A 14,676-nucleotide genomic window follows, 5' to 3' on the forward strand; every position below is an offset into this window, starting at 1 on the left:
GTGTATTCATTGATGTAGCAGGCCCTTTCTTGATGTCAGGCATGGACAGTAGTGGCATAATGAGCTGGTAAGCTTGCCCAGGAATGCCTTTTAACAGGATGCTTTCATTCTTTTTTCCAATGAATGTTTGTAGTATTTCTGCAGAGAGCAGTCTGTGACTGGAAAAAAAAAAAAAAAAAAAAAAAAAAAAAGGACCAAAGAGGGAAGTTGAAAGTGAATGTGATAACCAAAGGACTATCTATTTTATTCAAGTTATTTAAACCTGAATAAATGTTCACTTGTTTGTTAATGGTCTGATATAAAGCTCACAGAAATCCATAATAGTTTTTTTCCAGGACTTCTGCAGCTTTGAAAGACTCCTTTCTCACTCTTAAAATACATTTTCCTGTCTTCTTTGCTCACCTACAATTCAGCTGTGAGATCACATACATTACAAGTACCATGAATTCAGAAATGTAATTGCCCCACTGAGAAAATAGTGAGAATAGATTAATTAATATCTTCATATTTCATCTTTTATATAATGACTTTGTTATAACTGAAATTGTCCTCTTATCATATTGCCATTTTCTCCTGGTTTTAACAGGGTGTTACACTTGAAAAGGTCAATTATGGTAAGTTTGAAAAAAAGACATAAGTTTGAAGATGAGCAACTGACATTTAACCCACGTGATGATGCTCTGCTTTTTAACTGTGAGTTTGTTTAATTTAAAACCAATTTGGATCCATTCTTTGTTTTATTGCCCATACAGTAAAACTCCAGAAATTTGACTCAGGAGAGAATATTTCAAGACAGAATAGATGCTTAGTAGATATATATGTCTCACTCTCATAAATTCTCTGAAGTACTGGAGCAAATGTAATTAAATTAAGGGAGTCCTTCCTTAATTTTTTTCTTTTGCTGTTCTGTGATACTTAAAGATAGAAATTAGAAACAAGGTCCTGAAGAACATCTCCCTTGTATTTACTGCCTCTCTTTTGGAAGGTGTATGTTTCTATGACAATCCACTGTTGTGTTAGTACTAAACAAACTTTTACTAGTAAATCTGTAACTTGTTCTAATGGGATCTCAGCTGGAATGACAGCACTATTGCTTCATGGATGATGTTTCATCTATGGATGATGTATTTAAGACTTTACTCCGACATCATTGACTTGGAATAGTATCCTAGCTGAAGTTAACAGAACTATTTTTTAATAAGGGAGTGTTTGTACTGAGCAGACACCATGGGAACCATCAATTAAATATTTGATTCTTTCTTAACTATCTTGATATAGAGTACAGAAACCTGTACTTTGTTAACTGTGAGCATTTGGAAAATGAACGGGAGATAAAAGAGATGGCTTTTTGATTGTTTCTGTCTTTAGTGTTCAAATGGTTTTATCCAATGTACAAGCATGGTTATGGTCATATAGTCCTCCAGTTATTTCTTATTTTTGAATCTGTACTTATATTTAGTTGCCCCTTCACTGGCTACTAGTCCTACACCTGCAAATAAAAGTCCATCAGCTTCTCCTCAGCATCTTCCTTCACCTTCCTGGTAGTCCTATTGTAATTCTTCTCAACCAGATAATATGCATTCCACAGAAAAACTTTGTAAGGCGTCAATATTTCTGCATTAGGTCAAATTGCAATCAGTGTGAATCAGCACAATTTCTCTTTGGGTCTTTCCTTTTTCAACTTCTGAGCATTCAGGCATGACTACAGGTCAGGAAACCCCTGCTCTCATTGGGTTGCTTCAGCCTGTCCTCTTCCCTGTTATAGCATAAGATATAGCCTACATATCTGTTAACAGCAAACTATTAGCTTTGAACAAGTTCTGTATCAGGTGATGATACAGCTGAACTTGAGGTGTGTGTGTCTTCTGTATAATAAATTTGTCACCTGCAAAAAAAAAAAAGGTATAATTTTTACATAAAAAACAACTGGTTATTTTATCACAAACTGACATGATATTCAATTTTTCTTCAGACAGCTATTTAGGTTCTTCATGTCCCCCCAGCTCCTTAGTCATTCACCGCAATGGGAAAATGACCAAGGTAAACATGGATAATGGCACAGCTCAGTTCATTTCACTTTTGTGATATTGTAGGGATTGTTTTTATTTATTCATTTATTTGTTCATTTTCATGTCTAAATACATCCCAGAAGTGAGCTTCATAAGTCTTGTTTTAAAATTTGTCACAATGGCAAAACAGTACATATCACTCAGGTCTGCAGCTGTCTCAGCTGTCTTTTATAGAATAACCTGAACTCTCACCTGTGGTAGATTTACTGTGTGCATAGAAGTTCAAGATCTCCATCATAAGAAAATTATGTAGCAAGACTGACTTGGATGAAAGTGCTCCAGCTTCTGTGTGCAACATTTCTGTCTAGACATTTTTGAAGAAATAAAAGCTTATTCTCTTTTCTCGGCTCTTTTTTTTTTCCAGTGTCTCATTTTCCTCTCTATTTATCTGTGTACTAATGCACTCTAAGATACTGTTCACTACTCATATCTGTCTCATAGGACTACTGCTTAAGTCTACAGTGTCACAGAGCAGATGGTAGTATTTAGTGACCTCCTGCTCTATCAGATGGAAATTGATTTTCCTCTTCCAAGCAAGTGAAAAATCCATAATGTTCTCCGTCAGAGAACATTCAACTAGAAATTGAAGTTATAAGGGGGAGACACAACTCGTCAGACATCATAAATGACAGTGTCTTTTCTGAATATCAGAGGAAGCAGACTGTGGTAAAGAAGTTCTCTAGAGGTTTGCAAAATAAAAATATAAATAAAAATAAAAAATAAAATCCAACCTAGTAAGGACTTGCTGGTAGAGTTTTCTTTCTTTTGTTGCTGAATTCCCCTGATGATGTTTCATCACTGCAATGACATACACACTTAGCTACATCCTATGTCCACAAATATGTTCAGAAGTCTGCAAACGTTTGCAGTCCGTAGCCCCCAAGCATAACTGGATAAATACTACCCAAGTGTCAGTGCATAGGTGTATTTCTCCTGATAAAAGGAACAACTTGAGGTCTTCTTTTGATTGCAGCAATCCATCTGTTCTTCTACAGAGTTAAATTATAGAAAAGTAGGTATTTATGAGAAGTATTTGTGCAATACAATGAGATCAGGAAGTGCCACATCTTTCTGGACTTCAAATTACTATCATTCTGGACATCAGTACTTCTTGAACACTCTCTCACCCTAAAGGTAAGCTCAGGATGCATGTTTTCATATTTGGGTCTAAAGCTTTGAAATTCCTACTATATATAAGAATGATCAGAGATATCATCCAATCTCCAGCAGAGATTATTTCCTCGATCATATTTTTTCCCACAGTAGCTCGTACCCAAATAATAGCTGAGGAATATGCGCACTAAAACCTAATGTAATACTACACTTTGATGTTACAAGAGGAAACTGAGAGAAAACTTGGTCAATATAGCTCACCTTGATGAGTGCTTAGCTGTATGGAGTGTTCAGTCATCATAATCTTGGGTATAGTACAAGAACCTGCACAGAATACAATCAGGTTAAAGGCAGTAGAGTATACGGTCATATTAATACCAAGAGGAGACATTTTCCAACAAACTAAAGAACACCTTTTCTGGGAACAATGTTTTTTGTTTTTTTTTTTTTCTCTGGAAAGCTGGATGGAAATTTTCAGGCAAATGTATTCACTGTGAAGGAAATTAAAACAGACATTCACATATCTGCTGAGGGCAATCAGAAGATAACCACAATCATAAAGCAGTTAGGAGTATTGTTTAAGCATAAGCAATTTCTTAATTTATCATAATTGCCAGTGAAAACATCACACACCAGCAGGCAGAAAAGTATATAGGGATTTGATAAACTGATGTCTTAGATCATCCACTCACTTGTGTTATCTCCTATACCGTATACCCTCAAGGCTGTTAGTGGTAGTATATTTGCATATAAGATGAGAATATGAATATCTTACTTCTTTATTACACAGAAGAGTTTATAAAACATCATTGGTTACTGTATCGCTTGTTTTATTGTATTATCATTTTATCTATTAATGACGATATTAATGACAATGTTTTCTTGAAATTGAGATAGATTGTGACATTGTGGGAGTCAGGCTTTGTCTTGAAGCAGAGCACAGTACAAAAGGCCTGTAATCATTGCCTCATTTTAAGTGTTATTTCTTTGATATTCAAGTTTTCTGAGAAGACAAAGAACATGGAAGAGTTCTGTAATGCCAGCAAGAAAGATCCAGCTCTGTAGTTTTGGAGTTGTACAGAAGCAACTACACAAGCATAAGTGTATGGGATGTTAAAGACTAGACAAGAACTCTGGGGCAATTGTGACAGAGATGAAGTACAAAAGCTCTCCTTCTTTTCAGAACACACTGTTTCACCTCCAAAATTACTCTATTAATTATACGTGTGTTCTTATCAACGTATTTTATACATACAGAGATGAGGGTACATATGAGATAAAGAATGCATAGACTAGGACTATGCATAGTTCTGTATGTAACTGGGAGGGTAATGTCTGTCATTCAAAGAAAATTCATGTCCTTTACTAACTGAATTAGCTGAAAAATTAAAAGAATAGTAAATGAAAAGTTATTATGATTTTGAAATGGGTTAACATCTCATGTTCATGCCTGAAGAAATGACTTTTGTTAGACACCAGTATTCCACTACTTTTATCTCACAGGTCTACCTGTGAGAGATAGCAAGAAAATCTATACTGGATGGTACTACAGTGATTCACCTTGCCCAATGTTCTGCCTTCATGGTAGCAAAAAGAGTTGCTAGTCAGCAGGGAGAGACATATGAACCTATGAAGCTTTTTAAGACTGTTCTCCCTATTCTTAATAACAACCATAGTCATTGCATGGGTATGTCAAACACTACGTGCACACATGTTCTCTATACTATCTGTTAATAGATCTGCTCATACATTTGTTGACTTTTCCATTTCACAACCATTCATACTTTGCCAATGTGGCAACAATTCCTGAAGTTCACTAACTTCTCTATGAAAACATATATTATTTGTCATTTTTAAGGTGCAATTTGGAGTAAATAACAACCACAGTCAACCAGTCCACCATGTCACACCTTACACACCTACTCCTCATCAAGTTAAATAGCACCAGCTGCTCAGCCTCTTCACATATGTTGGCTGCTTTATCCCCTTGTGCCTATAGCCCTTTTCTGCTTCTAGCTCTGTCTTCTTGGGATGTTGTATGGGAACTGCTGAGTCACGGCCTGAACCTCTGATTAATCACCTGAGGTGAGCCTTGAGTCAGCCAGAGGAGCACAGGTGAAGGCAATTCACCTGTGCTGCCGGAAGGGCTGGAGCCAGGCTCCACCCCTCCTGGACCTATTTAACAGCTGGCTACCAGAGGGGAAGGCTCTCTTCTGGAGATCCCCTCTTTTGGTGTCTTCTGGTGAGCTCTGCCAAAAGGTAAGCTCTTCCACTTATTCTCTTTTTGTTATCGTTGTCTGCTTTGCCTTACTCTCTTGATTATATTGCAATTATAACATCTTGATATCTATTGGTTATACACAATTATATTGTGATTATAACATCTTGGTTATACAGATGTGAAGTCCAGAAGTGCCTGAAAATATTCAATATGTGAATATCAAAACAAAAGTGGCATAACGTGACTCTGCCTCATTCTTAAAGTCCTTACTGACAATGCTCGGTATTTTGTTGTCTTGGTGGTTGCTGCTGTGCATGGATGAGATAACTTCAGAGAAAAATCCATGGTGACTCCTCTGTCTCTTTCTTGAGCTGTAAGTCTCCATTCTAATTTCAGCAGTAAGAAAGCATGTTTTAGATTATGTAGTCTAACATGGACCCTTTTCCTTTTACAGCTGAGACCAGAACTCGTATGTCCTTTGCTCCTGCTACCTCCTTCAGACAGACCCATGCAAAGAACTCGTCCTCTCTGCTACTTTTCTCTGCCACATATTTAATCAATTCTTAGAATTCAGGCAGAGGAGGAAAGGATTAATTGTTACTGTTTTTGTTGTATACTGCTGCATTTGGGAGCTAAAATTGACCTTTCTTTTTGTTGGCCCCTTGCCCTCTCTATTTTCTTCTTTTGCTTTTAAAAACAAATCTGGAGTAAGCAGAAAAGAAAATATTGTCTCTTCCAGGGTAACAGCTGTGGAATAAGCACTCTCTTCTTACCTCCCACCATCAGGGCAGAAGTCATGTCTGTTGTGGTTTGTGTTTTACATTTGCCTGACAGGCACTGAATATTGTACTTCCCTGTAGTGCACTCTTTCTTTAGTTTGCTGTTGGAGAACGATGCTTTCCTAATGGAAGGTGAGGCTTTAAAGGTCCTCCCTACCTAACTGTATTCATTTAAAGCTACCTGTATTTATTTATTTATTTTTAATCAGATCAAACACATTACTTCTGTATTGCAGAAAGGTGACTTGAGGTTTCTTTAGAATTAGCCCCAGGGCCAGAACCAATGAAAGTCATGTATTACAGATCTCTCAAAGGGCTTATTCTAGAAATCCAGTTTTGAAATGTCTATTTCCAGCAGTACAGTGAGAGTCCACAACAAGGCCTTTTTAAGGGAGTAAGAAAAGTATTAAAAAGAGAGAAAAAAATCCTGCAATTTAAGTCGCCTCATAAGGACCGCATGCAACTGCATGAACTGAGTAATGGAATTTACAGAAAATAAATCTTACAGTGAAGAAATTAAAGTTGCAATTAGTGTTTGACTGTACTTTGTAGTTCTATGTATGAAAACAAAAAATTGTTAAATGTTTGTTCTGTAATAATTGTACAGATTCCATGCTCTTGGAATTGTACCTCGTGAAAAATGGTCTACTAATAGAAGCATAAACCTCACATTAAACAGACCTAACTCTACTAGCTTATAACATGTCCTTCCAACCAATCCCCTGCAATTTTTTACTCCTTTCAGTTCTTCATAGTTTTGAATTTATTGTACCCTACTGTTACTTTCAGGCAGATCATGGACTCTATATTAAAAAAAAAAAATCAGTTTTGTAACCATGTGATAGTTAATAGTGAGAACAGTACTCTTATTTTTACATGAGCATAAAACAACCTGCAACATCAGCTACACATGATGTTAAGTTCTGCCACTGCCACGCACAAAGCCAGTAGCAACTGTTTTTCTAGAAATCAGCTGGACTTTTACAATAATTGTCCATATGCAAATACTTTTTAAAATAACTATCAAGTTGATCAGGTTATTTAGGCAACATACCAGTGATACTGTGTCAACCTTTAACTAAGCCTTCTAACTTTTCCAATTTGTAAAGTGGTCTTGACCAGTCCCTAAATGTTTGGACTTCTGTAGAGCTGCACAGCTAGGTGATATATTTGCAAAGGTTTTTTGTAGTAGAAAGTACAAGTATAATTTTAGTATCATTTTGTGATGTGATCTGCAATGAAATGAACAAAAAGAGCTTGGCTTATTATCTAGGATGTACCATCATACGCCACTTTCAAAGTATGTGACCAGATTCCAAATCACTGAGAGGTTGACCACATGTCTCAAAGTATTGTTTTCTTTGCAGAAGAAACCATGTCATCCAGTTTCCACACACTGGGTGTTTTAAAGCTGTGAGAAGGAAGTTTGTTTGAATCATGAATTTACTTGGTATTGCATGCCATCTATATTAAAAAAAAAAAACCCTCCTTTCTGGAGATCAGGGTACTCCCATACGCTGAGACATATATATATTTTTTATATTATATATATATATTTTTTTTTTTTTTGGAACACAGTGTATATATATATATATACATATATATATATATGTTCCAAAAAAATACCATAGATATCTCCAAATGTAATGATTTAGTTTGGGAGAAAGTTGGGAGAAAGATGGATAGACAGACAGACAGAACAAAGAAACAAGATCCAGCAAATAAATGGAATACTGGGATGCCTCTGACCACTTCTTCTCTAAGGTAGAACTTTTGTAAGGTAGAATAGATATACAAGAGGCATGACCTAGAACGACAGATCAAATTCCTCTATCTGGTAAAATCAGCCTAAGCCTATAACAGGGAACGTGTCTTTGCAATAACAAATTTTTATGAAGTAGATTTGAATGCACTTTAATACTGAAACTCATTACTTGTATCCATTTCTATATATTATGTGATGTGATCAGAAAAAAAATCATACTTTGTTCTTTTTTCCTACTCTTTAAAGATGTCACAGAAGGTCATCTTCTTTTAAGTAAAAATGTTGTTGAAGAATAAGTTCAGGCCAGTAGAAAGCCTTGTCCATTGATACAGAAGTCATTTCCAACCTGTTTTGTCCAGAGAGAAACATGATATTTTCTTAATATCCCATGTCTATTTTCTATTCAAGTACCCAAACTTTAATTTTAATACACTAGCTTAATGAAAGAGATTAAGTCTTCAAGAACTTATTCTGAAAAAGGTAATACCCACTGTTTCTTTTTATTAAAGTTCCAGATGTGCTAACATTACTATTTAGTGTTAATATGACATTTAATTAAGTAAAAAAAAAAAAATTCTCAATAGGAGTACTGTAAAGTACATTTATTGATATAATATTTCTGCTGTGTTACTTGGATTATAAGCAAGGAAAACAGAAGATTAACAAGAACAAAAAGCCTATAATTAATGAATATATTTTGCCTCCCTTTCAGACCAATTTCCTGTTTATGAGATACAGGTGGCCAGATTGGGAGAAAATCCAGCATTTTTTAATGAGAATAAGTAATTATGTAGGTAAGACTCTAATGTTTTGCATGAAGTCCTGAAAATGCTAATATTAGAAAACAGTTGGTCTTTCCTGTTTCAATTCATATTTCTCGTTACTTCTTGAGTGTATGGAATTACTTTCACTGATTTTTAGGTAAGAGGAGGATGAGTTTAAAATACATTTTGATCCATATTTTTTAGTTTGAAAATGTGACAGGGAATCCCATTTTTCCCTCTGAAAAATGGAAAAAAATATTTGGCTTCATTTGTAAAAATGACTCCTATTTATTCTTTCTATAATTATGAACATTCTTATTCCTGTGAGATGAGAAACCAAGAAAAAGTTGACAATCAAGAAGATATATATGGTGTTTCATTCAAAAGCCACCCACATTTTACACTTTTAGAGACATAACAATACAAAATGCGCACTTATTTTACAGTCTCTTTTCTTAACATTTTTAGTGGAAGAGAGTAGGAGAATCATTTTGCTAATGGAAGAAGATGAGGACAGTTAGAAAGATGTGAGAGAGTAGGATTTTTTTTTTTCCATCACTTCGTAATGAAAACAGCTTGGCAGAGGGCTTTTATAGCTGTATTAACCAGAAGATCTGTATTAAAATATTTTCTCAAGAGAGTCTCATCATTTTTAAACTTGTATTGTGTTGCTCACAGCGTGTTGACTGCAACATCTTTAAACTAACTGAAGACCATTAGATACACTTAGTTCTCTTCAGTGATTTTGTTAAAAACCCATAGTTCTAAATTACAGTGTGAAGCTTGAAGTTCACCTGTAGCACCACAGAGCATCTGGACAGCAAGAGAGTGCAAAGGTGAGGATATGATTCCTGCCCTTGCCCATACCTGTACTTTCCATTCAGGTTTACTTGACTACTCTGATTTTTTAGCACAACTCCTGAGGTACCTGGTCAGCAAACAATCCTGGGATAGTCTTAATTTCTTTTTTTTCAATCTAATTTAAATCCACTGATATTTCAAGAGGAACCTAAAAATTACTGTAAAAAACTAATGCTAAAAATAGAGATTTTTGCACTCAGTTAGAGGCAGTGCTTTTTGGATGCAAGAGCGAAATTGGTAAGGGTTCGGTATTTTCTGAAGGAGATAGAGAAGCTATGCATGTTTTGCAATGTTAGCATACATACAGTATTTGACAATCACTTTTCAGGAAAAGCCCTACATGACATCAGAAAAAAAGTTTAAGTGTTGAAAGCTATTGGAAATGTATTTATTCAATAATATGTAAAGTCCATATAGAAATGTTTCTGATCTGCATAGTAGAACATACATTTTTCAGACCTGCATGGGATTTTCTATACCACTTCCACTGCAGTCCAAAGGGCATGCACATGTGTAACTCCTAGAGAAATTACAAGAAAAGAACTCAAAGGACAATTTATAAACTAGGTCTTAACAGCACTAAGAAAACTATAGCCATTATAATCTATACCATTATAATATTATGTCATACCATTATAATATTATGTCATTATAATTTTGCATCAATTTTTTGTTTGCTACAAGTATTGGCATCTCTCTCACTATTTCTGTAAGAAATGATTATCCTTTGATCACAGTAAAAAGCTGTAACATTACATATTTTCCATCTTCTACAGCATAAGCTTGTTAATGTTTGTCGCTACCATATGTATGGCTTTTGTGACTTTTTACTGCTTGGATGCAAAGTTAATAGCCGATTGTTACAATTTAAACTATAATTTGAAAGTAAAGGCTCAGGTTCTTTACAGCTGAGGACAAGAAGAACTTTTTTTATTAGTGCTAAGCAGGCAGTATGCTAACAGCAAACACCTGTATGTGAGGTACAGTCTGTTCTCCATAGCCCTCTCTGAAAACTTTTATTCAGCAGGGCTCTTACATCTAAAGACACTGGGGAGAAGTTTAGGATATCGTGGAGATAAGTGGTGAGCTGATATTTTCTTGGCTATTCTAGTAAAAGCAGAGTGCTTGCTGAGAGTAGGATTCCTTTCTTATCTCAGGCAGGCTGCCTGTGGTAACTGGAAGGTTTAATTTCCAGTCACCTTTCTTGAATGCTTTAAGCTCTGTGTTATTCAAGGTGCTGTTTCTCAGAAGAAACATTCTCTCAGGTACCTTATACAACTGTTGAAGAAGTACAAGTACAGAGCCTCATCTTGTCTCCTAAGCAGTTCCCTTAGGAGAAGACAGGTTATGTGTTAACTTGACTTCTGGAGACAGCATGGAGTATACTTATTACATGTTAAGCCATTTGGTCAAGTATTACTCTTTCAGCTGATGTTGGCAAGTTTATTTTTGCTGGTGTTTATGGTGTAGCTGTAGTTCAGCCACCGCATGTGCATGTATATGTATGCACACAATTTTATATAGATATAATAATATATATACATATATTATTATATACTATATAATTATATTATTAACTATTATGTACATTACAGTGCTTATGTGTTACTCTTTATAGAATAGTCTAGACAGGCTAGAATGTCTTCTCCCTTGAAGTTTGCCAGTACAACCTAAGCAGTTCTGCTCTTGTGCCATGTTTAGGGTACTTTTCTCCCCAGCAGCCATAGGACCAGAGGCCCAATGCAAGAATTACCAAAGGGCTGGTGCTCTCTTGTTCTTGCTGCTGGAGAAATTAGAGTAGAAGGCACAAGTCTGCATCTTAGCAGCCTGTGGCTTTTTTGAAAACACTCATTTACAGTGTTATGGGTTTCTCTGAAAGGTATGTTTGTCATGAAGCAGATAATAGAGGAAAAAGACAATTTGTCTCCTTGTTGTTGTTTCAGCCACCATCAGAAAAGTCTCCTGCCATCTTCAAATGTGACAGCAAAAAAGGACTGCAAAAACTTGAGGGGAGATGGTCTATTTGCTGAAATAAACAAAGTAGGGGAAGAAGAAAAATGTTGAAAGCATAAAATGAATTGGAGAATACTTGTTTTATTTAAGATTTTAATATTTTTGTTTTCAAATAGGAAGTCCTGTGTATTTTCTGTTGCCCTTCTGTAAGATCTTTGATTCTGCAAGAGAAAACTGGTTATTTTTTATTATATTTTTATTATATTTATTAATTTATTAATAATAATTCTATCATTATATTATTTTATTATAATTTATTTATTAATTATTAATAATTTTATTATCTGAATAAATTTGGCAGGCAACTCTTGAATTGGCATTACAAGTCTGATGTGTGCAAGGATTTGAGAATGAAGCTTAAAATAAACCTTATTTTGAAAGTAGTAATTTATTTAATTGCTAACAAGGATCCTTTTTAAAAATACTGAATCTCTGAAGCAACTAGTGGTCTTTGTGTAACCAACTTCATAAACTTCCTGGAACAACTGAGCACTGTTGTAAAAATCCAGGCTCACTGGGAGCCTGAAAATTGAGATACTCAAAATGTTTATTTATTCTTGTAATTTTAGGACTGTTTTCATCCCCCAGTCAGAACATGCTGAGTGTATTAACTTGCTTCTGAATTTGTGTGTGGTTGGGGGGTTCGTGTCTTGTTTTACCTTTCTTTGATTTGTAGAACCCATATAATTTCTCTTTTCCCGAAATGGGCAATCTTTGGTGGCTTAAGATACTAAAATTGGTTTGCTTTAAATGGACCTATCCCCAAAACATCCCCCTCTTTTTCTTTAATAATGTAATTCCTGATTCAGTGTCCATTCATTGAGAAGTTATGGCTAAAGAGGGAAGGTGTGATTGCACTGCATTTATAAAAACAGATGATGCTTCAAAAACAAATATCAGTTTTGTGCTGCAATAAAGTCAGCAGGTGTCCCTGATTCCTCTGCTGTCTCATGATTGTATCTACTGCCTAGAGTATATTCTAATTTACTGATACTCTTACCGTGCAGTTCAGAATATGTAGGCCCTACTCCAACTGATTGTAAGTCTTGCTGCTTGTTGGATACCATCAGAATCTCTGTTTCGTATGTTTAAATGGCCTCACTGGCAAGTTGTTGGCTATTCTAAGATGGATATACTATTTCTTATTGTGAGCTGAAGCTCACAGAAGCTGATCACCAATTATGCTTCGTGAAGAAGGCAGGGATCAGACTACTGGAAAATCTCTTAATGAAATCTTTTTTTTGTTGATGTAAACTTGACAATTAATACAGCAATATATGTGATAACTTATGTGAAAGCGAACAAAACTGGTTATATTAGTAGAATAGCAGGGGATTGATTAAGCACAGAAATGGCAGAGAGAATTGACTTTAGTACTAATACAATTATGTGCATGAGTTTTGGAAAACTGGCAATCCCAACTCATAAGCCAAACCAACAACTGCTAGGCTTTATATGTGTTTCACCACCTCCTAAATCCACAAGGCCTGTAGTATAGCTCTCCTACAACCTAAAATCTGAATCCCAGTAACCCTAAAATTATCTACAGTACATATAGTATAATCACCATGACATTTTTTTCCTTTCCTTTTTATAAACACTTGAGTCATCACTCTAATAACTACACATTTTATAGTAAAATAGATATAGATCCTCAACATATTCCACATAATTTACAAAATATTTTGAATTTCTATTGAGTCCTCAATTTTCTAAAAGCACTTTGAATTTACAGGATAAAGAAATAGAGGGAAAAAATATAAAGTACTTTTACCTTTATTTTGTAAGTTAGCTCAACTGTAAGTTGAGCTAACTAAAAGCACAGTTGCCTGAAAACTTTGATGTGGTTCAATAGACACTGAGCTCCAGTTTTCTCTACAAGCAATACCATATGGTCTGGAATGACACATGCTGATATTTGTTCCTCGGGCTGTCCAACCCAGGAATTTAACATCAGATTTCAAAACATTTTTTTCTAGCTAGGGGAAAGAGAGTAACAACAGCAAGTATGAATACCAAAAGGACTTGCAGAAATACATTTCTTAGAATGAAATTTCTTGTCTGAAGTATAAGACACAGACTTCACAGAATTCACAAACTAATTTCTTAAGTCTTTAGGCTTTGGATTCCTCAGGAGGATGAGTGATATGAAGAGGGGGATGTTTTGGGGATAGGTCCATTTAAAGCAAACCATGACATGAAGCAATATCCAGCTGTCAAAGGAATAACACAGCAGTCTTCTTGTGTTAGATTTATTATTTTTCCCCCTTGCAGTAGGATCTGAAGTAAGGGAGTACTTTCATGCAAGGGATTTCTTATTTTTTGGCAGATGTTTTAAGGAAAAGATTGTCCCTTGTATGACTTAAATCCACCCTTGATTCACTCACTCTTGTACTTTGTTTCTTCTTGTCTACCTTAGGTAAACAAATCTAAGTAATGCAGTAGATCAATATTTCTGCTGAAGAAGACAGAATTTGACTGAATCTTAATGTACTGACTTGCATTCCTGATTGTGCTGTTTATCTGTAAATACCACTTAAATGACAGTGAAGCAGAATGTGCAATTTTATTTCTCTTTAACAGGCAAGCTTGAAATCTTCTTTCAAGTATTCATGTAATAAACGTCCATGGAAATTACTATTACAATTAATAATATAAAACATCTGTAAATGTTGACTTTTCTTGAATGCATAAATGAGATGAAAATGTTGTAGAGTGTTTGTTTGTTTGTTTTACATATAAATCAAACTCTGCAAAGTTACCAAACTCATCTTTTAGTTCTATTTGGCCTTGCTACATGCATTTCATTATTATATGAGTCTATGGCATTTAGATCTAAAAAGATGACTGAAAGATGGATAGACTTAAATGGATACGTAGAGGGAAAGGGCAGTGTCCTTTTTATATGATTTGAATCAAGTGAGGAAACAATGGGTTTGCGCCTTATGGGGAATGCAGGTTAAACATGAGGCTATGAGTTCCATGTGGCTGGTGAAGCAATGGGATTAATTCTCTGGGAGGATGTAGAGCTCCTGCCATTGAAAGCCAGATCCAGCCTGAATCTCCCCTGCCGTAGCTTGAAACCATTCCC

At 35.3% G+C, this 14,676-nt stretch overlaps 1 long non-coding RNA gene across 1 annotated transcript; it reads left to right on the forward strand.

Moving 5' to 3' along the window:
- Window positions 1–5,407: 5,407 nt before the first annotated feature.
- On the forward strand, window positions 5,408–6,193 carry LOC122178569. The gene is made up of 3 exons (XR_006178381.1): window positions 5,408–5,441; window positions 5,858–5,872; window positions 6,143–6,193. It is a non-coding gene; the product is annotated as an uncharacterized LOC122178569 (long non-coding RNA).
- The last annotated feature ends 8,483 nt before the right edge of the window (window positions 6,194–14,676 follow it).

This window comes from Lagopus leucura, unplaced genomic scaffold (genome assembly GCF_019238085.1).
Source record: "Lagopus leucura isolate 7727_CA_CO unplaced genomic scaffold, USGS_WTPT01 Super-Scaffold_100002, whole genome shotgun sequence".
Taxonomy (NCBI): Eukaryota; Metazoa; Chordata; class Aves; order Galliformes; family Phasianidae; genus Lagopus; species Lagopus leucura.